Here is a 24,412-nt window from a genome sequence, read left to right as displayed (position 1 = left end):
TTAGATTCAGCGAGTTAGAAACACTTTCTTCTAGGAGCTGCTTTTGATCATTGCACAGTGAATTGGAGTACATGCTGTAATAAGAAATATTTGGTTCTACAACGAAAACGGAGCTATCTAACAGAATGGTTGTCAATGTGTGTATCCAAATTACAGAGTTAAACTGATGCATGTATGCAGCAGTTTGGAAGCTCTTTCTTCTGTGGAGAACCTAAAAAGAGACTTTTCCATCAAAATCTCAGCATATAAAAAGGAGCAATAAGACTGCATCTAAAACACAAAACAAATGAAATTTTCAAACTTCTCTGCTGTGTGTTCGTTCACCTAAGAGAGTTGAACCTATGTTTACATTCACCGAGTTAGAAACACGTTTCTTCTAGGAGCTGCATTTGGACATTCCAGAGAAAATTGGAGTACATGCTGTAATGGAAAATATCTGGTTCTAAAACAAAAACAAAGCTATATAACAGAATAGTTGTCAGTGTAGTGCATTCAACTTATAGAGTTAAACTGATGTGTGTATGCAGCAGTTTGAAAATCCTTTGTGTGGAGAATGTAAAAACAGACATTTTTTGCCAATTTCCAGCATGTAAGAAATAACAGTAAGACTTCATCTAAAACACAGAAGAAACGTATCTTTCAAACTGTTCTGCCGTGTGTTTGTTAAACTAAAAGAGTTGAATCCATATATAAATTCTGTGAGATAAAAACACATTTCTTCTAGAAGCTGCATTTGGACATTCCTGAGTGAATGAAAGTATATGCTGTAATGAGAAATATCTGGACATTCCAAAGTGAATGAGGGTAGATGCTATAATGAGAAATATCTTTTTATATAATGAAAATGGAGCTATCTAACAGAATGGCTGCCAATCTTTATGCAGCAGTTTGGAAACTTTTTCTGTGGAGAATCTAAAATGGGACATTTCCAGCCAAATTCCAGCATATAAGAAAGAGAAGTAAGACTGCGTCAAAAACACACAAATAACGTATCTTTTAAACTGCTCTGCTGTGTGTTCATTCAACTAAGAAAGTTGAATCTATATTTAGATTCAGCGAGTAAGAAACACATTTCTTCTATGAGCTGTGTTTGGACATTCCAGAATGAATGGGAGTATATGCTGTAATGAGAAATACCTGGTTCTAAAATGAAAATGAAGCTATCTCACAGAATGATGTCAATGCATGCATTCAACTTACAGTGTATGTAACATTGTGGAAACCCTTTCTGTGGAGAATCTAAAAATGGACATTTCCAGCCAAATTCTGGCATATAAGAAATAGTAGTAAGACTGTGTCTAAAACCCAGAAAAAACTTATCTGTCTAACTTCTCTGCTGTGTGTTTGTTTAAATAAAGAGTTGAATCTATATTTACATTCAGTGAGTTAGAAACAGGTTTCTTCTAGGAGCTGTGTTTGGACATTCCAGAATGAATGGGAGTATATGCTGTAATGAGAAATATCTGGTTCTAAAACAAAAAGAGAGCTTTGTAACAGAATGGTTGTCAATGTGTGCATTCAACTTACAAAGTTAAACTGATATGTGTATGCAGCATTGTGGAAACACTTTCTCTGAAGAATCTAAAAACGGACATTTCTTGCTAATTCATGGCATATAAGAAATAGCAGTAAGACAGCATCTAAAACACAGAGAAAACGTATCTTTCAAACTGCTCTGCTTTGTGTTCATTAAACTAAGAGAGTTCAATGTATGTTTTGATACAGAGAATGAGAAATACATTTCTCCTAGCAACTGCATTTGGACATTCCAGAGTGAATGGTATTATATGCTGGAATGAGAAATATCTGGTTGTAAAATGAAAAAGGAGCTATCTAACAGAATGGTTGTCAATGTATGCATTTAACTTACAGAGTTAAACTGATGTGTCCATGCAGCAGTTTGGAAACCCTTTTTGTGGAGAATACAAAAACAGACATTTTCAGCCAAATCCTGATATGTAAGAAATAGCAGTAAGACTGCTTCTAAAATACAGAAGAAATGTATCTTTCAAACTGCTCTTGTGTGTGTCCGTTCAACTAAGAGGGTTGAATCTATTTTTAGGTTCAGCGAGTAAAAAACACTTTTCTTCTAGAAGCTGCATTTGGACATTCCAGAGTGAATGGGAGTATATGATGTAATGTGTATCTGGTTCTAAAACAAAAACAAAGCTATCTAACAGAATGAATGTCAATGTGTACATTCAACTTACAGAGTTACACTGAGTTGTGCATGCATCAGTTTGGAAACACTTTTTGTGGCAAATCTAAAACAGACATTTCCAGGAAAATACTGGCATGTAAGGAATAGGAGTAAGAATGCATCTAAAACACAGAAGAACTTATTTTTCAAACTGCTCTGCTGTGTGTTCATTCAACTAAGAGACTTGAATCTATGTTTAGATTCAGCGAGTTAGAAACACAATTTTTCTAATAGCTGAATTTTTACATTCCAGAGTGAATGGGAGTATATGCTGTAATGAGAAATATCTGGTCATAAATCAGAAAGATAGTTATCTTACAGAATTTTTGTCAATGTGTGCATTCAACTTACAAAGTTAAACTGATGCGTGTATGCAACAGTTTGGAATCCCTTTCTGTGGTGAATCAAAAACAAACATTTCCAGCCAAATCCCAGCATATAAGAAATAGCATTAAGACTATATCTAAAACACAGAAGAAACGTATCTTTCAAAGTGCTCTGCTGTGTGTTCATTAAACTAAGAGAGTTCAATGTATGTTTTGATACAGAGAATGAGAAATACATTTCTCCTAGCAACTGCGTTTGGACATTCCAGAGTGAAAGGCAGTGTATGCTGTAATGAGGAATACCTCATTCTAAAACAAAAACAGAGCTATCTAACAGAAAGGTTGTCAATGTGTGCATTCAACTTACAGAGTTAAACTGATGTGTGTATGCAGCAGTTTGGAAACCCTTTCTGTGGAGAATTTAAAAATGGACATTTCCAGCCAAATCCCGGCATATAAGAAATAGCGGTAAGACTGTGTCTAAAACACAGAAACAATGTATCTTTCAAACTGCTCTGCTGTGTATTGGTTAAACTAAGAGAGTTGAATCCATGTTTAGAATCAGCGAGTTAGAAACACGTTTCCTATAGGAGCTGAGATTGGACATTCCTGAGTGATTGCGAGTATTTGGTATAATGAGAAATAGCTGGTTCTAAAACTAAAACGGAGCTATCTAACAGAGTGGTTGTCAATGTGGCATTCAATGTAGAGAGTTAAACTTATGTGTATATGCAGCAATTTGGAATCACTTTCCAGGAGAATCTAAAAACAGACATTTCCAGGAAAATCCTGGCATATAAGAAATAGCAGTAAGACTGCTTCTAAAACACAAAAGAAACGTATCCTTCAAACTGCTCTGCTGTGTGTTCCTTCAACTAAGAGAGTTGAATCCATGTTTAGATTCAGCGAGTTAGAAATGTTTAGATTAAGCGAGTTTCTTCTAGGAGCTGCATTTGGTGATGCCAGAGTAATGGCATTATGTTCTGTAATGAGAAATATCTGGTTCTAAAATGAAAACATAGCTATCTAACAGAATGGTTGTCAATGTATGCATTTAATGTACAGAGTTAAACTGATGTGTGTATGCAGTAGTTTGGAAACCCTTTCTGTGGAGAATGTAAAAACGGACATTTCCAGCCAAATCCTAGAGTATAGGAAAGAGAAGCAAGACTGCATCTAAAACACAAAACAAATGTATCATTCAAAATGTTAGGCTGTGAACAGAGTCAAATCTGTGTTTACATTCAGTGAGTTGAAGACACGTTTATTCCTGAAGCTGTGTTTGGACATTCCAGAGTGAATGGGAGTTTAGGCTATATTGAGAAATATCTGGTTCTTAAATAAAAACGGAGCCCTCTAACAGAATGGTGATCAATGTGTGCATTCCACTCACAGAGTTAAAATGATGTGTGTATGCAGCAGTTTGGAAACTTTTTCTGTGAAGAATCTAAAAATGGACATTTCCAGCCAAATCAGAGCATATAAAAAATAGCAGTAAGACTGTGTCTAAAACACAAAACAAATGTATCCTTCAAACTGCTCTGCTGTGTGCTCATTCAACTAAGAGAGTGGAATCTATGTTTAGATTCAGCGAGTTAGAAACAGGTTTCTTCTAGGAGCTGAGTTTGGACATTCCAGAGTGAATGGGTGTATATGCTGTAATGAGAAATATCTGGTTCTAAAATGAAAATGAAGCTATCTAACAGAATGATTGTCAATGTGTGCATTCAACTTACAGAGTTAAACTAATGTGTGCATGCAGCAGTTTGGAAACATTTTATGTGGAGATTCTAAAAACAAACAATTCCAGGCAAATCCCAGCATATGAGAAACAGCAGTAAGACGGTGTCTATGGGCCAGGTGTGGTGGCTCAAGCCTGTAATTTCAGCACTTTGGGAGGCCGAGGTGGGTGGATCACAAGGTCAAGAGATCGAGACCATCCTTGTCAACATGGTGAAACCCCGTCTCTACTAAAAATACAAAAAAATTAGCTGGGCATAGTGGTGCATGCCTGTAATCCCAGCTACTGGGGAGACTGAGGCGGAGAATTGCCTGAACCCAGGAGGTGGAGGCTGCAGTGAGCCAAGATTGCGGCATTGCATTCCAGCCTGGGTAAAAAGAGTGACACTTTGTCTGAAAAAAAAAAAAGACTGTGTCTAAAACAAACAAACAAACGTATCTTTCAAACTTTTCTGCTGTGTGTTCATTTAACTGAGAGAGGTGAATCTATGTTTAGATTCAGCAAGTTAGAAAGACATTTCCTCTGAAAGCTGAGTTTGTACATTCCAGAGTGAATGGAAGTATATGTTGAAATCAGAAATATCTGGTTTTTATACAAAAACTGAGCTATCTAACAGAATGGTTGTCAATGTGTGAATTCAACTTACAGAGTTAAAATGTTGTGTGTATGCAACGGTTAGGAAACACTTTCTGTGGAGAATCTAAAACGGACACTTCCAACCAAATCCCAGCATATAAGAAACAGCAGTAAGATTGCGTCTAAAACACAAAGCAAACGTATCTTTCAAACTGCTGTGCTGTATGCTCGTTCAACTAAGAGTGTTGAATCTATGTTTAGATTCAACGAATTAGAAACACATTTCTTCTAGAAGCTGCATTTGCACATTCCAGAGTGAATGGGAGTATATGCCGTAATGAGAAATATCTGGTTCTAAAATGAAAACAAAACTATCTAATGAAATGGTTGTCAATGTGTGCATTCACCTTACAGAGTTAAACTGATGTGTGCATGCAGCAGTTTGGAAATTCTTTTTGTGGAAAATTTAATAACAGACATATCCAGCCAAATCCCAGCATATAAACAATATCAGTAAAACTGAGTCTAAAACATAAAACAAACATCTCTTTCAAGCTGCTCTGCTGTGTGTTCTTTCAAATAAGACAGTTGAATCTATGTTTAGATTCAGCTAGTTAGAAACATGTGTTTTCTGGGAGCTGCATTTAGACTTTCCAGAGTGAATAGGGGTTTAGGCTGCAATGAGAAATATCTGGTTCTAAAATGAAAATGGACCTATCTATCAGAATAGTTGTCCATGTGTGCATTCAACTTAATGAGTTAAACTGATGTGTGTATGCAGCAGTTTGGAAACCATTTCTGTGGAGAATCTAAAAACAGACATTTCTTGCCAATTACTGGCATATAAGAAATAGCAGTAAGACTGCATCTAACACACAGAGGAAAAGCATCTGTCAGACTGCTCTGCTGTGTGTTCCTTCAACTAAGAGAGTTGAATGCCTGCTTAGGATCAGCGAGTTAGAAACACGTTTCTTCTAGGAGCTGCATTTTGACATTCCAGAATGCATGGGGGTGTATGCTGTAATAAGAAATATCTGGTCCTGAATAAAAAACGGAGCTATCTGACAGAATTTTTGTCAATGTGTGCATTCAACATGCAGAGGTAAACTGATGTGTACATGCAGCAGTTTGAAAACCCTGTTTGTGGAAAATCCAAAACAGACATTTGCAGCCACATCCCAGCACATAAGAAATAGCAGTAAGACTGTGTCTAAAACACAGAAAAAAAGTATCTTTCAAACTGCTCTGCTGTCTGCTTGTTTAACTAAGAGAGTTGAATATATGTTTTGATTCAGCGAGTTAGAAACACATTTCTTCTAGGACTTGCATTTGGACATTTTTGGGTGAATTCAGGGTATATGTTGTAATGAGAATTATCTGGTTCAAAAATGAAAATGGAGCTTTCCAGGAGAATGGCTGTCAATGTGTACATTCAACTTACAGAGTTAAAATGATGTGTCCATGCAGCAGTGTGGAAACATTTTCTTTTTTTTTAAATTTTTTATTGCATTTTAGGTTTTGGGGTACATGTGCAGAATATGCAAGACAGTTGCATAGGTACACACATGGCAGTGTGTTTTGCTTCCGTTCTCCCCTTAACCCACATTTGGCATTTCTCCCCAGGCTATCCCTCCCCAGCTCTCCCCCCAGCTGGCCCTCCCCTTTTCCCCCCAATAGATCCCAGTGTTTAGTACTCCCTTCCCTGTGTCCATGTGTTCTCATTTTTCATCACCTGCCTATGAGTGAAAATATGCGGTATTTCATTTTCTGTTCTTGTGTCAGTTTGCTGATAATAATGTTCTCCAGATTCATCCATGTCCCTAACGACACAAACTCATCATTTCTGATTGCTGTGTAATATTCCATGGTGTATATGTGCCACATTTTCCCAATCCAATCTATCATCGATGGGCATTCGGGTTGGTTTCAGGTCTTTGCTATTGTAAACAGTGCTGCAATGAACATTTGTGTGCATGTGTCCTTATAGTAGAACGATTTATAGTCCTTTGGATATATACCCAGTAATGGGATTGCTGGGTCAAATGGAATTTCTATTTCTAAGGCCTTGGGGAATCGCCACACTTGTCTTCCACAATGGTTGAACTAATTTGCACTCCCCCCAACAGTGTAAAAGTGTTCCTATTTCTCCACATCCTCTCCAGCATCTGTTGTCTCCAGATTTTTAATGATCGCCATTCTAACTGGCATGAGATGGTATCTCAATGTGGTTTTGATTTGCATCTCTCTAATGACCAGTGATGATGAGCATTTTTTCATATGATTGTTGGCCTCATATATGTCTTCTTTTGTAAAGTGTCTGTTTATATTTTTGCCCATTTTTGAATGGGCTTGTTTGTTTTTTTCCTGTAAATCTGTTTGAGTTCTTTGTAAATTCTGGATATCAGCCCTTTGTCAGATGGGTAAACTGCAAAAATGTTTTCCCATTCTGTTGGTTGCTGATTCACTCTAGTGACTGTTTCTTTTGCCATGCAGAAGCTGTGGAGTTTGATTAGGTCCCATTTGTCTATTTTAGCTTTTGTTGCCAATGCTTTTGGTGTTTTTTTATGAAGTCCTTGCCTACTCCTATGTCCCGGATGGGTTTGCCTAGATTTTCTTCTAGGGTTCTTATGGTGCAGATGGATTAAAGACTTAAACATAAGACGTGGAAACATTTTCTATGGAGAATTTAAAAATAGACATTTCCAGCCAAATTTCAACATATAAGAAATAGCAGTAAGACTGCATCTAAAACACAGAAGAACCGTGTTTTTCAAACTGCTCTGCTATTAGTTTGTTCAACTAGGACAGTTGAATTTATGTTTTGGTTCAGCAAGTCACAAACACGTTTCTTCTAGAAGCTGTGTTTGGACATTCCAGAGTAAATGGGAGTATGTGCTGTAATGAGAACTATCTGGTTCTAAAATGAAAAGGAAGATATCTAACAGAATGGTTGCCAATGTGTGCATTCAACGTACAGAGTTACACTGAGGTGTGTATGCCTCAGTTTGGAAACTTTTTCTGTGGAAAATCTAAAAACAAACATTTCCAGGAAAATCCTGGCATATAACAAATAGCAGTAAGACTGAATCTAAAACACAGAAGAAACGTATCTTTCAAACTGCTCTGCTGTGTATTCGTTCAACTAAGAGAGTTAAATCTATGTTTACATTCAGCAAGTTAGAAATACTTTCTTCTAGGGCTGCGTTTGGACATTCCAGAGTGAATGGGAGTATATGCTGGCGTGAGAAATATCTGGTTCTAAAACAAAAACGATGCTATCTAACAGAATTTTTGTCAATATGTGAATTCAACTTACAGAGTTAAACTGATGTGTATGCAGCAGTTTGGAAACCCTTTCTGTTAAAAATCTAAAAACAGACATTTCAAGCCAAATCCTCACCTGGTTTCATTCAGTGGAGCAGGTCAGTGAGGAGGAATGGTGGGGTCTTAGCAAATAGGTGGAGGGTTGGCAGAGGCTCTCTTGTGGCCAGCTGCAGAGAACTTGTCACCATGGTGCCCTGATCTGTGTCAGGTCTTGTTGCAGTGGTGACGACTGAGGCTGTGGGCCTCCAACAAGGCAGGAAATGGGAGGCAACCTTGATGTGGCCCAATGCCCCCACAGCTTTCTCTACATCCTGATGGTTGCAGCCCCTAACCTAGTAGGCAAGCATCATCCTGAAGGCCAGAAAAAACAGGCCATTATTTGATGAGGTGCAGGTAGCAGGGGTAGAGTGTCTCAGGGCACAGGAAAATTTGGGCTGAGTGTGTGCTTTGGGAGTCAGATAGCTGCACTGGGCTCCCAGTTTCACTACTGCCCAGTCCCGGGACTGGGGTAAGCATGGGGTCCTGCTCTGGTACTTGAGGCACCATAGTAATACATTTAAAATGCCTTTCCAATCCCCTTTTTCCTGTTTCTATAATCACTAGGTACTACTGATCTGTTAGTGTTTTTATTCAAATTGATAAGTGTGTTATATGTTATATAATTTTTTGCATAATTTCTTTACTGTAGCTAATATTGAAAGATTATTTTCTATTAACACATTTAATTTATTGCACTTGAATCTTAGGGCATGCTCTATCAGAGCAGAAAAGAAACACGAAAGCCTTTTATAATTTGAACCTACTACATAGTATGTCTAGTTTCACAGACATTAATGCTCTTTCTAGTATGAGGATACTATAAATCCATCTCCATGGAAGGAAGCTGCATGAAGCTTCATGGTCTCTTGTCTATAGATTCCATAAGAATATTCTTCTAAGGAAGATCTGGTGGATTGCTTGGTTTCTGCTCTAATGACACTGTCTGATACTTTTTGCCTCCTACACTTCCTGGAATGTATTTAACAATAATTGTTTAGCATTTTAATATTAATTTTGAACAAGTTCATAAAGTAATACAGTATAACAGCAAACTTTCTCAAACAGTCCAAAAACTGAAGAAGAGGAAATACACCAAACTGATTTTATGAGGCCAGTATTATGCTGATATTAAAGCCAGAAAGGAAACTTTACATGAAAAAAATTATAGGTCAATAACCCTCGGGAGCATGCATGCAAAAATATTCAACAAAAAATTAGCAAGCAGAATTTAGGAGCACATTGAGAGAATTATTCACTGATTATGAGAGATTTATCCCTAGGATGCAAGGATGACCGAATACCTGCATCCTGTGGATACACCACATTAACAGAATGTAAAACAAAACCAAATGATCATATCAATAGATGCAGAAAAAATATTTGAAAAAATTAAATATCCTTATAATTTGTTGAATTACAAAAAAGTTTATTTCAACACAATAAAGGTTACATATGACATGCCCACACTAACATCATAGTTAATGGTGAAAATGTCAAATGTTTATATCTAAGGTCAGGGACAAGACATAGAGATCTGCCCTAATCTCTTCTATTTCAACTTAGTACTAAAAAACTTTGCCAGAGAAATTAGGTGAGAGAAAGAAATAAAAGACACCCAATTCAAAAAAGTAGAGTAAAATTGTCCTTGTTTACAGAAGACATGGCAATATATGTACAAAAACCTAAGTGCCACCAAAAAAATACAAAACTGCCATAAAAATCATTAGCTTTTCAACATGTTTTCAGTGAACTATCTGAAAACAAATCAATAAAACAATTTCATATACAATAGTTATTTTTAAAAATTAAGACAGGTTTCAAATTAATCAAAAAAGTAAAAAATCTGTACATTGAAAACTATACTAATAAAAGAAATATTAGCACCAATAAGTGGAAAGAGTTTCCCTATTCATGGATTGGAAGAAATATCAATTATTAAAATGTCTATACTACTCAAAGTAATCCTGAGATTCAATGCCATCTTTATCAAAATTCCAATGACATTTTTTACACAAATGAAAAATATCCTAATATTTATATGAAATCACAGTAGGCAACACAGTCATGAGTTAAGAACAATGCCGAAGTCAGACATCACACTACCTGCTCTCAAAATATTCTGTAAAGCTACAGTCATCAAAACAACATGATACCACACAAAAACAAACACTCTTACCCATGCAACAAGATACAAAACCAGAAATAAACCAACCAATTGACTGTAAATTAATTTTTGACAATAGTTCTAAGAACACTCAATGGGGAAAAAACAATTTATTTAAAATAGGATATAGAGAGAATTAGATATCCACATGCAGAATAATAGTATTGGAACCTTATCTTACAATATATAGAAAAATTGACTTGAAATGAATTAAAAACCTAAATGTGAGATGTGAAACTGCAAAACTACAAGAAGAAAACAGAGAGGGAAAACTCCACAACACTGGTCTATTCACTGATTTTTTTTTATTTAACCACAAAGGCACAGGCAAAAATAAAAATAGACAGATGGAAGTTACCTCAAATACAAAGCTTATGCACAAGGATGCAACTGACAGAGTAAGAGTCAGCTTTCAGAACTGGAAAAATTATTCACAAAGTATACATCTGCTAGGAAGTTAGTATTCAAAACCTGTAAGGAACTCACATGATTCAATAGCAAAAATAAAAATAATAATAACAAAAATGGTCAAGACACCTGAATATATGTTTCAAAGAAAGATATAAATGGCCAACAGACATATAAAAATGTGTTCAATATCACTAATTATAAGGGAAATGCAAGTGAAATCACAAGAAGTTATCATCTCATGCATGCAAGAATTTCTCTTATTAATAAGATGAAGGTTAACAAGTGTTGATGAGGATATAAAAATAAGGGAAAAGATGTACACTCTTGGAGGAAATGAAAATGAGTACATCTCTAATGGATAGAGGATCCCCCAGAAATCAGAAATAAAACTGCCATATGATTCAGGAATCTCACATCTGAGTATATATACAAAGGATTTAAAACGGTGAAGTGATAACTGCACTCTCACTTGTGAAACTGATAACAGCACTGTTTACAACAGTCAAAATGTGGGGAAAAAACCTGCGTTTTTATGCATTGAAAGATACATAAATAAAACGTGGTGTGTGCTGTGTGTGTATTAATAATGAAATACTGTTCTGCCTTAAAAAAATACAAAACTGCTATTTGGGGCAACATGGACTAACCTAAGGGACATTATGGTGAGTAAAATAATCCAGGTACAGAAAGACAAATACTGCCTGATCTCATTTATATACAGAATCTAAAAAAGTTGAACTCATACAAGCAGAGAGTAGAATGGTGTTTATGAGAGACTGGGGTGGGAGAGAGTGGAGGTACATGGTCAAAGATACAAGTTACAGTTAAAGGAAGTATGTTTTTGAGAGATGTTGCAAGTGTGGTGAGTAGGTTAGTAGTAATGTGTATTTTAGAATTGCTAAAAAAGTAAATTTCAACTGTTCTCACCACACACATAAAATACGTTGAAGTAATACAAGTTAATGAGCTTGATTTAATTATCCAATCATGTGTACATACATACAAATATCATTTTGTACACCAGAAATATATTAAACTCTTATTTCTCAATTAAAGTTAAAGAAGAGAAATCAGAAATAGCCAAGAGAGGGCTTCCAGGCTATAGGAAGGTAACAGACAAACAGTTGCATTCTCTTGAGTTTCTGATTAGCCTCTTCAAAGAAGGCAATCAGACCCATTTATCTCAGAGAGCAGAAGGGTGATTTTGAATGGAATGGGAGGCTCCTTTGCCTTAAGAAGTTCCCAGATTGACTTTTTCTTTTACCTTAGTGATTTTGGGGCCCCGAGATTTATCTTTCTTTTACATTTCCTGCTTTTCTTTTTTAAAAATCTTATGGGAAAAGCATTTTAAAGAAAATAAGTCTCTGGTCACAAGTTTCATCTAATCTCTCATGGCTAGAATAATTTATTTCTAGATGGGTAGGTCCCGAGTTATTAGGCAAGTCCATTTTTAGCAGATTGTAAAGTCTCATGTCTTATGCAGAGAAAATAAAGGGAGAAATAAAGAAAAACAACAACAAACCAAAGAACAATTCTGAAAAAATCAATATAGGCAATGGGTTGCTGTTATTTTCTTTTGAGATTTAAGTTGTCCAGCTTTAGTTCAAAGGGATTTGCAAAAGCACAGCTTAGTTTTTGTTGACTACAAATTAGAAAACAAAAGGGAAAAAAGAAGGAAAAAATTGAAAATGGTTTTTTACAAACTTGTATCCAAGAAAAATTAGAATTCAATCCAAACTGTAGAAAATAGAAAAAATTGAATAATATTAGAAGAGATTAGAATTTAAACACAGATGTACTATAGTTTTTTAATAATTTTTCTCTCCACTTTCTTATTTTTTACTGAAGACAAATTGTAGTAGGACTGATTTGATTTATTACACTTAACCTTGTTATTTGTATGCAGTGCAGCAAGAATATATATATTTTCCATAGAATTTTTAAATTGGCTTTGATGAAAATTTGTTGTACAGAAGGGTAAGTCTCAGATAAGACTTTTGAAAAGCTGAACCCAGCCATGAATTTGTACTATGAAATGCTTATGAGTTAGGTGAATTCTCCTTCTCTTGAGGTTCCAAGATAAATGTTTCTGTTAGACTTTCAAATTCTTGATAACCTGTTTTACAACCCTAGGCAGTTTTCTGCTAAATAGCCTTAAATTTGCATATTAAAGAAAACAACTCAGGTGAATATCATATAACAAAATTTACATCTTAAGATACAGAGAGAAAATGTCTGCTGGTGCTAGATGGAGATTAAAGATGAATGCCAAATTAAACATAAAATCATAGAAATCTTTCATGCGATTGTGTAGACCAATTCTATTTAAATGAGGATTACCTATCTTTTAACTAGATCTCTGAGCTCTGGGCAGAGCCCACACTGAATCTTTAATCTCCAAAAGAAAAAAAAATAATGAGACTAGATCACATGATGTTTTACAGTTCATTCACCATGGAATATTATGCAGCAATCAGAAATTATGAGTTTGTGTCATTTGTAGGGACATGGATGAATGTGGAGAACATCATCCTCAGCAAACTGACACAAGAACAGAAAATGAAACACCGCATATTCTCACTCATAGGCGGGTGATGGAAAATGAGAACACATGGACACAGAAAGGGGAGTACTAAACACTGGGGTCTATTGGGGGGAAAAGGGGAGGGCCAGTGGGAGGGGGAGGTGGGGAGGGATAGCCTGGGGAGAAATGCCAAATGTGGGTGAAGGGGAGAAGCAAAGCAAAGCACACTGCCATGTGCGTACCTACGCAACTGTCTTGCATACTCTGCTCATGTACCCCAAAACCTAAAATCCAATAAAAAATTAAAAAAAAATTTAATCGAAGACACTTCAAATGACTAAACTACACTCTTTCTTAAAAACCCAAAGTAGCTAGCCTCTGTGGCAATAGCTATTTTAGTTAAAAATTCAGGTGACACAATACAAAAGCAACTATTTTAAAAGCTGAGATGAACTTATTTGTTTACCCCAAGAAAAAAAAACAGAGGTTTTTCCCAAAAGGAAGCCTGTCACTTTCTCCATTTTCTTTAAGAAACTCCAGGCTATTATAAACTATTTTAGGTCACTCATGCAGCAGACTGCAAGAGAAAGGAGAGAGCACAGAAGCAAATGAAGAAAATGGAATTCAGTTAACTGAGAAGAGAAAAACTCTGCTCAAAAAAAGACAATCTTAAAGATAAAAAATAAATAAAAATTTAAAAAAAAGACAAGGTCCTAGAAAGAAAAAGAAGATATTGTAAATACAGACATGCAAGTGTGCCCCCCCACTCACACACACACATACACACACCTTGAATGTTTGCTTTTAATTAAGCTGACTTTAACCAATGAGCTACTTCAAAAACATTTTTTAATATTCTTACCATATTTAAGCTGTGGCAAATTCCTGCTATTTCAGAAGTACCAAATATCAAGCTGAAACATGATTGATTTAGGAAATGAACCCAGGCTATCATGGTGGAAAAGAAGAATCTTAGCTATCCAACTACTGCATGGGATAATAGCCATTGCTCTTCAGATCTGTGTCACTAGTAAAAAGGTGGCCTTGTTTTGTAAATAAAGCCCTTTTAGTAGTCAAAATCAAAAGCCTTTCCTCCTTTTATGTTGCTGGCTGTTTTTCTCTCCCACCACACCACCTTTTGTGGGGAAAGTAGGGAATTTACCCATGTAAAAGGTCTTGTTCCCCATAATTCGAAACTTTCTTCATCAAGTCAGATACAGTTGGTCTAACCCAATGAGAGAAAGACTGAAAAAAACAACAAAAATATAAACAAACAACTACACAAAAAGAACCAACAGTTAAGCAAAACAATCACAGAAATGAGTGCTATAATTGTAAGGAGAAATTAAGATTAGCTGGAGGTTAAACTTCAGGAAAGGCAAAACTGCAGTTCAGCTACTTACCTAGGGATAGATCTCAGGCTGAAGACTGTTCTCTACCATCCTAGAACAAGAAAAATATAACCTCGAACTTGTCTTCTCTACTAGGAGCTCATAATACATAAAAATGTTACCTGCCTTCCGTTGTCATGGAAACAGGAAATCTTGCCTTACTTGTTGTAAGCAAGTAAAACTCCAGAAAGAAAAAAAAAAAGGAGCTGTAAAGCAAAATAAACTTTAGATCTCTACCAAGTTTGGAGAGATGAGGGATTCTCTAGAGGAGGTGCTGCCAGATTTCAGCAAGTTGTCCTATTAGTTTGAGCCATAAAGTTAGCTCATTCTGGTACCTAAAAATCAGATTGCAAAAGGAGATTTGGTGAGGCCAAGCAAACTATAACCAAACGACAGTGATGATTTTGCTAGATATTAAAATTTAGTGTGATATAGCTGGCCTAGAATTAGAACCAGTACACTGCCATTTTAAAATGGGAAAAATGTTTCCATTCTCCTCACAAGGACTGCTAACCTTGGTTTCTGTAAACTGCTAGATTATTTGCAGGATGCAAAGAGAGGTAAAGCTGCATATTTTCTCTTATCTGCCAGAATTGCTGGCCTTTGTTTCCCAGAGTAAGCACCCCCAGATAATTCCATCCTGATGCCAAGCAACTGGAAATCTATTTATCCCACCCCTACCCAGATGATGTGTAAACGAATGCTAATCTTAGCATCTGTGAACTCCTTAAGTGACAATCAGAATAGTCCCCTGGCCCTCAAAATGTCCGGAACCCCCTCACCCTCATCTCCCCCCAGAAGGTGATCTGAATCCACTGGCCCTTGGAGTGTCTGAAGCCCCTCACCCCATCCTCTCCCCTCATCTCCAAGGTGATTTTACGGGTATAAAAAGGTCTTGTCACCCTTCTTTCTCTGCGATGGGTTGGAGAGACACAAGTCCTCTGTGGTTGCCGGCAATAAACCCTGCAATTTGGCATACTTTTGTTCTGGTGTTGATTTTCTGTGCTCAGTTCAATGCAACATTAGTTCATTGTTACAGTAATCAAACAGTATGATACTGGTGGAGAGATAAATACACAGATCAATGGAACACAATAACAAAAACAAGAAATGAACCCATTCAATTATGCTCAACTCGTTTTTGACTAGGTATAAAAGCATGGAAGGAGAAATGATAGTCTGTTTATCAAATGCTACTAGAGACAATAAGCATCCAGCTCAAAATTTCAGCCTAATCTTAACACCTTATCCATAAAAAAAGGATCACAGGCTTGTAAATAAAATCTACATTACAAACCTTTATGTATACCTACACTTATACATTATAATGTATGTATTATTACTTATGCATTATAAACACTTATATACTGTTTGTGAGGATGTAAATTAGATCAGCCACTGTGGAAAGCAGTTTGGTGATTTCTCAAATAAATTAAAATAAAAACACTACTATTGACCCAGCTAACCCATTACCAGGTATATACCCAAAAGAAAATAAATCATTCTACGAAAAAGACACATGTGTTCTTATCTTCACTGCAGCACTATTCACACTAGCAAAGACATGAAATCAATCTACATGGCTGTCAACAGTGGGCTGAATAAATAAAATGACATGAATGCAGCCAGAGGTCATTGTCCTAAGTAAATTAATGCAGGAAGAGAAAACCAAATCCAGCATGATCTCACTTACATGTGGGAACTAAGCACTGAGTACACATAGACATAAAGATGAGAACAGTACATACTGGGGAGTAACAGAGGGGGAAGGAGGGAGGGAGGAGGACATTGCCTAAAAAACTTCCTACTGTATACTATGCTTTCTACCTGGGTGATGGTATTATCTGTACCCAAACCTCAGCCTCACACAATGCATCCGTGTAACAAAACTGCAAACATAGCCCACGAATCTAAAATAAAAATATTGCCTTTGGTAACCATTTTTAAAATAAATTTATGGCATATTTCAAAGAATATTTTGAACAATTTTACTTTTTCCAAAATTTTACTTTGAAGAATATCAGAAGTTATAAGAATATTTATAATTTACCTATAAAACAAATAACTTAGATTGAATAATTGGGAGTTTCTTTGCACCATTACATTTGAAGGCTTAATGCTATTTTATTCTGAAAGATTTTTCTGAAAACAATTCTTTGACTACTTGAAAAAGTTAAAACTATTTTCAAAAATATTATTACCAAAAATATATATTATTACAGTGGTTCAACTAACATCTGAGGCAGATTAGAAAGCATTGATTCCTTTCCATTAATTAAGAAGATTTTATGAAATGATTTTTAACATGGGCCACAGTAAGTACCAGGAGTATGGTTGGGCACACATCCCTCCTCACTTAGCCCACAAGAAGCTTTCAGGGTGCTAGAAGCAACATGTCCAGGTGTACAGAGGCTGTCATAAAAAAAGAAAAACCAGGGTCCTTGGTAATCCAGGGCCTGGTCTCATAGCGGAGTCCAAAAAGAACAAGACCAACAGTAACTCCCCTGTGAACCAAGCCAACCTAGATAAAGCTATGTTGATTACATTCAAGATGAGAGAGGAGCACAGCCTGAGGAGCTGTGGTTGGTCTCAGAAGGACAGAATCAAAAGAAACTTTCATAGGATATGGACTGTGATTGGGTGATCTGGGGGAGTGTCTGACAGTGTGGGGGTGTCGCTCTAAGTTGGATACCTTCTGATGGAGGAGGCTTTTCTATTGTTCCATATCTCAATGAATCTTATCTAGAAGAGGGCAGCCAATGGCCAGGAAAAAGCTGCTACTGGGAATGAGGTGGATGTCACTCATTTTGACCAAGTCAGCGAAGTGTCTGGTATTTTGGGGTGTGGCACAGTGTTCTTGAGTTTCTCTTCACTTGGAAAATCTTGTAAATGGCCCTCATCTTGTCTTGCTTTATCAAGGTGTCAGGTGAACCTTGCTTGGGATCGGGGATCTGTGACACCTTCTGTGAGTGACAGACCCCCTTCTACATATCAGGGGCTGCTCTTTTTCAGTTTCCTCATACCAGGAAAGAAAACATAAGAGGGAAATTCTTCATTCAAGAGTTTAAGAAATCAATGCAAAAATACAGACCTTTTAGCAGACCCACTCCATGTATAAAGGAAAAAGTAAACCAGGAGAGTGACGTGCAGTGCATGTAGGAGGGAGGGATGACTTCATATTACCCTGTGAAGGTTCACTGAAAATCAACTAACAAAGGCACATAAATAGGTGAAAAGACACACACATTTATGCAATCACAGTTTGACATGACACAGAAACTTTCAGAATGAAGACTCAAAGATACAGGAAAAACTGTACATTTTTCTTTAATAACAACTTTATTTAGATATTCACATACCATATAATTTACCTGGTTAAAGTGTACAATTCAGTAGGTTTTAGTATTTTTACAGAGTTGTGTCAAGAATTACTGTAGTCATTTTTAGAACACTTTCATCTCTCCTAACCCTCTATTTTTTGGTGTCTGCTAATCTACTTTTTATTTCTATAGATTGGCCTGTTCTGGACAATTTGTAACTTGCAGTTATACAATATGTGCTTTGGGGGGGATTTGATTTCTTTCACTTAGCATGTTTTTTTTTTTTTGAGACAAAGTTTTTGCTCTTGTTACCCAGGCTGGAGTGAATGGCGTGATCTCAGCTCACTGCAACCTCCACCTCCTGGATTCACACAATCCTCCTGCCTCAGCCTCCTGAGTAGCTGGGATTACAGGCACGTGCCACCATGCCCAGCTAATTTTTTGAATTTTTAGTAGAAACGGGGTTTCATTATGTTGACCAGGATGGTCTCGATCTCTTGACCTCGTGATCCACCCATTTGGACCTCCCAAAGTGCTGGGATTACAGGCGTTACCCACCACACTGGGCAATTTTTTTATTTTTTTATTTTATTTTTGTTATTGCATTTTAGGTTTTGGGGTACGTGTGAAGAACATGCAAGATTGCTGCATAGGTACACACATGGCAGTGTGATTTGTTGCCTTCCTCTCCTTCACCTATATCTGGCATTTCTCCCCATGCTATTTCTTCCCATCTCCCCAACCTCCAACAGACCCCAGGGTGTAGTGCTAACCTCCTGTGTCCATGTGTTCTCATTGTTCAACACCCACCTATGAGTGAGAACATGCCATATTTCATTTTCTGTTCTGTGAGTTTGCTGAGAATGATGGTCTCCAGGTTCGTTCATGTTTCTACAAAGGACATAAACTCATCTTTTTTGATGGCTGCATAATATTCCATGGTGTATATATGACACATTTTCCTTGTCAAGTCTATCATTATTGAACATTTGGGTTGGTTACAGGTTTTTGCTATTGGAAACAGTGCTGCAGTGAACATTCGTGTGCATGTGTCCTTATAGTAGAATGATTTATAATCCTTTTGATATATACCCAGTAATGGGATTGCTGGGTCAAATGGAATTTCTATTTCTAGGTCCTTGAGGAATCGCCACACTGTCTTCCACAATGGTTGAACTCATTTAAACTCCCACCGGCAGTGTAAAAGTGTACCTATTTCTCCACATCCTCTCCAGCATCTGTTGTCTCCAGATTTTTTAGTGATCGCCACTCTAACTGGCATGAGATGGTATTTCAACATAGTTTTGATTTGCATTTCTCTAATGAGCAATCATGATGAGCATTTTTTCATATGTTTGTTGGCCTCATGTATGTCTTCTTTTGTAAAGTGTCTGTTCATATTTTTTGCCCACTTTTGAATAGGCTTCTTTGTTTTTTCTTGTAAATCTGTTGTAGTTCTTTGTAGATTCTGGATATCAGCCCTTTATCAGATGGGTAAACTGCAAAAATGTTTTCCCATTCTGTTGGTGGCCGATTCACTCTAATCACTGTTTTGCTGTGCAGAAGCTGTGAAATTTGATGTGGTCCCATTTGTCTATTTTGAATTTTGTTGCCAATGCTTCTGGGGTTTTTGTCATGAAGTCCTTGCCTACACCTATGTCCTGAATGGTTTTGCCTAGATTTTCTTCTAGGGTTTTTTTTTTTTTTTTGAGATGGAGTTTCACTCTTGTTACCCAGGCTGGAGTGCAATGGCGTGATCTCAGCTCACCGCAACATCCACCTCCTGTGTTCAGGCAATTCTCCTGCTTCAGCCTCCTGGGTAGCTGGGATTACAGGTATGCACCACTATGCCCAGCTAATTTTTTGTATTTTTAGTAGAGACGGGGTTTCATCATGTTGACCAGGATGGTCTCTATATCTTGACCTCATGATCCACCTGCCTCACCCTCCCAAAGTGCTGGAATTACAGGCTTGAGCCACCATGCCCAACCTTCTTCTACGGTTTTTACAATGTTAGGTCTTTTTTTTTTTTTTGAGATGGAGTTTTGCTCTTGTTACCCAAGCTGGAGTGCAATGGTGTGATCTCAGCTCACCGCAACATCCACCTCCTGTGTTCAGGCAATTCTCCTGCCTCAGCCTCCTGGGTAGCTGGGACTACAGGTATGCACCACTATGCCCAGCTAATTTTTTGTATTTTTAGTAGAGACGGGGTTTCACCATGTTGACCAGGATGGTCTCTATATCTTGACCTCATGATCCACCTGCCTCACCCTCCCAAAGTGCTGGAATTACAGGCTTGAGCCACCATGCCCAACCTTCTTCTATGGTTTTTACAATGTTAGGTCTTTTTTTTTTTGAGATGGAGTTTTGCTCTTGTTACCCAAGCTGGAGTGCAATGGTGTGATCTCAGCTCACTGCAACCTCCGACTCCTGGGTTCAGGCAATTCTCCTGCCTCATCCTCCTGAGTAGCTCAGTTTATGGGAACATGCCACCATACCCAGGTAATTTTTTGTATTTTTAGTAGAGACGGGTATTCACCATGTTGACCAGGATGGTCTAGATCTCTTGACCTCGTGATTCACCAGCCTTGGCCTCCCAAAGTGCTGGGATTACAGGCATGAGCCACCGTGCCTGGCCCCTGGTGTTAGGTCTTATGTTTAAGTCTTTAATCCATCTGGAGTTAATTTTAGTGTAAGGTGTAAAGAAGGAGTCCAGTTTCTGCTTTCAGCACATAGCTAGCCAGTTCTCCCTACACCATTTATTGAACAGGAATTCTTTTCCCATTGCTTGTATTTGTCAGGTTTGTCAAAGATCGGATGGTTGTAGATATGTTGTGTTGCTGCCAAGGCCTCTGTTCTGTTCCATTGGTCTATATCTCTGTTTTGGTACCAGTACCATGCTGTTTTGATTACTGTAGCATTATAGTACAGTTTGAAGTCCGGTAGTATAATGTCTCCTGCTGTGTTCTTTTTGTTTAGACTTGACTTAGCTTTGCAGGCTCTCTGTTGGTTCCATACGAAGTTTAAGGAATTTTTTTTTTCTAGTTCTGTGAAGAAGGTCCTTAGTAGCTTGATGGGGATAGTGTTGAATCTGTAAATTACTTTAGAGAGTATAACCACTTTCATGATATTGATTCTTCCTAACCATTAACATGGACTGTTTCTCCATCTGTTTGTGTCCTCTCTTATTTCATTGAGCAGTGGTTTGTAGTTATCCTTGAAGAGGTCATTTACATTCCTTGTTAGTTGTATTTCTAGGTATTTTATTCATATTGTAGCAATTGTGAATGACAGTTTATTCTTGATTTGGCTCTCGTTCAGTCTGTTATTGATGTAGAGGAATGCTTGTGATTTTTTTCACATTGATTTTGTATCCTGAGACTTTGCTGAAGTTGCTTATCAGTTTCAGAAGATTTTGGGCCGAGACGATGGGATCTTATAGATATACAATCATGTGGTCTGCAAATAGAGACAATTTGGCTTCCACCTTTCCTATTTGAATGCCCTTTATTTCTTTCTTTTGCCTGATTGCTCTCGTAAGAACTGCCAGTACTATATTGAATAGGAGTGGTGAGAGAGGGCATCCTTGTCTAGTGCCCGATTCAAAGGGAATGCTTTCAGTTTTTGCCCATTCAGTATGATATTGGCTGTTGGTTTGTTGTAAATAGCTTTTATTATTTTGAGATACATTCCATCAATACCGAGTTAATTGAGGGTTTTTAGCATAAAGAGCTGTTGAATTTTGTCAAAGGCCTTCTCTGCATCAATTGAGATAATCATGTGGTTTTTGTTTTTGGTTCTGTTTATGTGGTGAATTATGTTAATGGACTTGCATATGTTGAACCAGCCTTGCATTCCTGGGATGAAGCCTACTTGATCATGGTGGATAAGCTTTTTGATGTGCTGTTGCAATCGGCTTGCCGGTATTTTATTGAAGATTTTTGTGTCTATGTTCATCATGGATATTGGCCTGAAGTTTTCTTTTCTTATTGAGTCTCTGCCGCGTTTTGGTATGAGGATAAGGTTGGTCTCATAAAATGACTTGGGAAGGATTCCCTCTTTTTGGATTATTTGGAATAGTTTCAAAAATAATTTTAACAGTTCTTCTTTTTGTGTCTGGTAGAATTCAGCTGTGAACCCATCTGGACCTGGGCTTTTTTGTGTGGTATGCTCTTAATTGCTGCCTCAACTTCAGACCTTGTTATTGGTCTATTCATAGTTTCGACTTCTTCCTGGTTTAGGCATGGAAGGACACAGGAGTCCAGGAATTTATCCATTTCTTCCCGGTTTACTAGTTTATGTGCATAGAGCTGTTTGTAATATTCTCTGATGATGGTTTGAATTTCTGTGGAATCTGTGGCGATTTCCCTTTATCATTTTTTATTGCATCTATTTGGTTGTTCTCTCTTTTCTTTTTTATCAATCTGGCTAGTGGTCTATTTTGTTGATCTGTTCAAAAAACCAGCTCCTGGATTTATTGATTTCTGAAGGGTTTTTTGTGTTTCTATCTCCTTCAGTTCTGCTCTGATCTTAGTTATTTCTTGTCTTTTGCTAGGTTTTGAGTTGTTTTGATCTTGCTCCTCTAGCTCTTTCAATTTTGACGATAGGGTGTCAATTTTGGATCTCTTCACTCTTCTCATGTGGGCACTTATTGCTATATATTTTCCTCTAGAGATTGTGCTAAGTGTGTCCCAGAGATTCTGGTATCTTTTGTCTTCATTCTCATTGGTTTTGAAGAACTTCTTTATTTCTGCCTTCATTTTATTGTTTATCCAATTAACATTCAAGATCCAGTTGTTCAGTTTCCATGAAGCTGTGTGGTTCTGAGTTAGATTCTGAATTCTGAGTTCTAAGTTGATTGCATTATGGTCTGAGAGACAGTTTATTATTATTTCCGTTCTTTTGCATTTGCTGAGGAGTGATTTACTTCCAATTGTGTGGTCAATTTTAGAGTAGGTGTAATGTGGTACTGAGAAGAATGTATATTCGGTGGATTTGGGGAGGAGAGTTCTGTAAATGTCTATCAGTTTTGCTTGTTCCAGGTCTGAGTTCAAGTGCTGGATATCCTTGCTAATTTTCTGTCTGGTTGATCTGTCTAATATTGACAGTGGAGTGTTAGAGTCTCCCACTATTATTGTGTGGGAGTCTAATTCTCTTTGTATGTTATTAAGAACTTGCCTTATATATCTGGGTGCTTCTGTATTGGGTCTATATATATTTAGGATCGTTAGCTCTTTTTGTTGTATTGATTATTTTACCATTATGTAATGACCTTCTTTGTCTCTTTTGGTCTTTGTTGATTTAAAATTTATTTTATCAGAGATGAGAATTGCAAGTTCTGATTTTGTTTTGCTCTCCATTTGCTTGGTAAATCTTCCTCCATTTCTTTATTTTGAGCCTTTGTGTATTCTTGCATGTGAGATGGGTTTCCTGGATACAGCCCACCGATGGGTTTTGGTTTTTTATCCAATTTGCCGGTCTGTGTCTTTTGATTGGTGCACTTAGCCCACTTACATTTAGGGTTAATATTGTTATGTGTGTATCTGATACTGCCATTTTGATGCTACCTGGCAGTTTTCCCTATTAGTTGATGCAGATTCTTCATTTTGTTGATGCTCTTTAGCATTTGGTATGCTTTTGGAATGGCTGGTACTGGTTGTTCCTTTCTATGTGTAGTGCCTTTTTCAGGGGCTGTTGTAAAGCAGGCTTGGTGATGACAAAATCTCTGAGTACTTGCTTGTTCGCAAAGGATGTTATTTCTCTTTCACTTTTGTAGCTTAGTTTGGCTGGATATGAAATTCTGGGTTGAAAGCTCTTTTTTTTAAGGATGTTGAATATTGGCTCTTACTTTCTTATGGCTTGTAGGGTTTCTGCTGAGAGATCTGCTGTGAGTCTAATGGGCTTCCCTTTGTGGGTGACCCGACCTTTCTCTATGGCTGCCCTTAGCATTTTCTCCTTCATTTCAACCCTGGTGAATCTGACAATTATGTGCCTTGGGGTTACTCTTCTTGTGGAATATCTTTGTGGTGTTCTCTGTATTTCCTGGACTTGAATATTGGCCTGCCTTGCTAGATTGGGGAAATTTTCCTGGAAAATATCTTGAACAGTATTTTCCAGCTTGAATTCATTCACTTCGTCACATTCAGGTACACCTATCAAACGCAGATTAGGTCTCTTCACATAGTCCCACATTTTTTGGAGATTTTGTTCATTCTTTTTTGCGCTTTTATCTCTAATCTTTCCTTCTCATCTTATTTCATGGGGTTGATCTTCAACCTCTGATATCCTTTCTTCTGCTTGGTCAATTCGGCTGTTGAATTTTGTGCATGCTTCAGGAAATTCTCATGTTGTGTTTTTTAGTTCCATCAATTCATTTATTTTTCTCTCTAAATTGTT

The 24,412-nt window shown here is 37.2% G+C and overlaps 1 pseudogene; it reads right to left on the bottom strand.

Annotated features, from left to right (window-relative positions):
- Positions 1-14,492, bottom strand: part of LOC144582386 (acid phosphatase type 7-like) — a 33,168-nt pseudogene extending 18,676 nt beyond the window's left edge.
- Between the last annotated feature and the right edge of the window lie 9,920 nt (positions 14,493-24,412).

The sequence above is a fragment of the Callithrix jacchus genome, chromosome 4 (genome assembly GCF_049354715.1).
Source record: "Callithrix jacchus isolate 240 chromosome 4, calJac240_pri, whole genome shotgun sequence".
Classification (NCBI taxonomy): Eukaryota; Metazoa; Chordata; class Mammalia; order Primates; family Cebidae; genus Callithrix; species Callithrix jacchus.
Note: the sequence above shows the minus strand (reverse complement) of the source record. Positions and strands in the feature narration are given on the sequence as shown.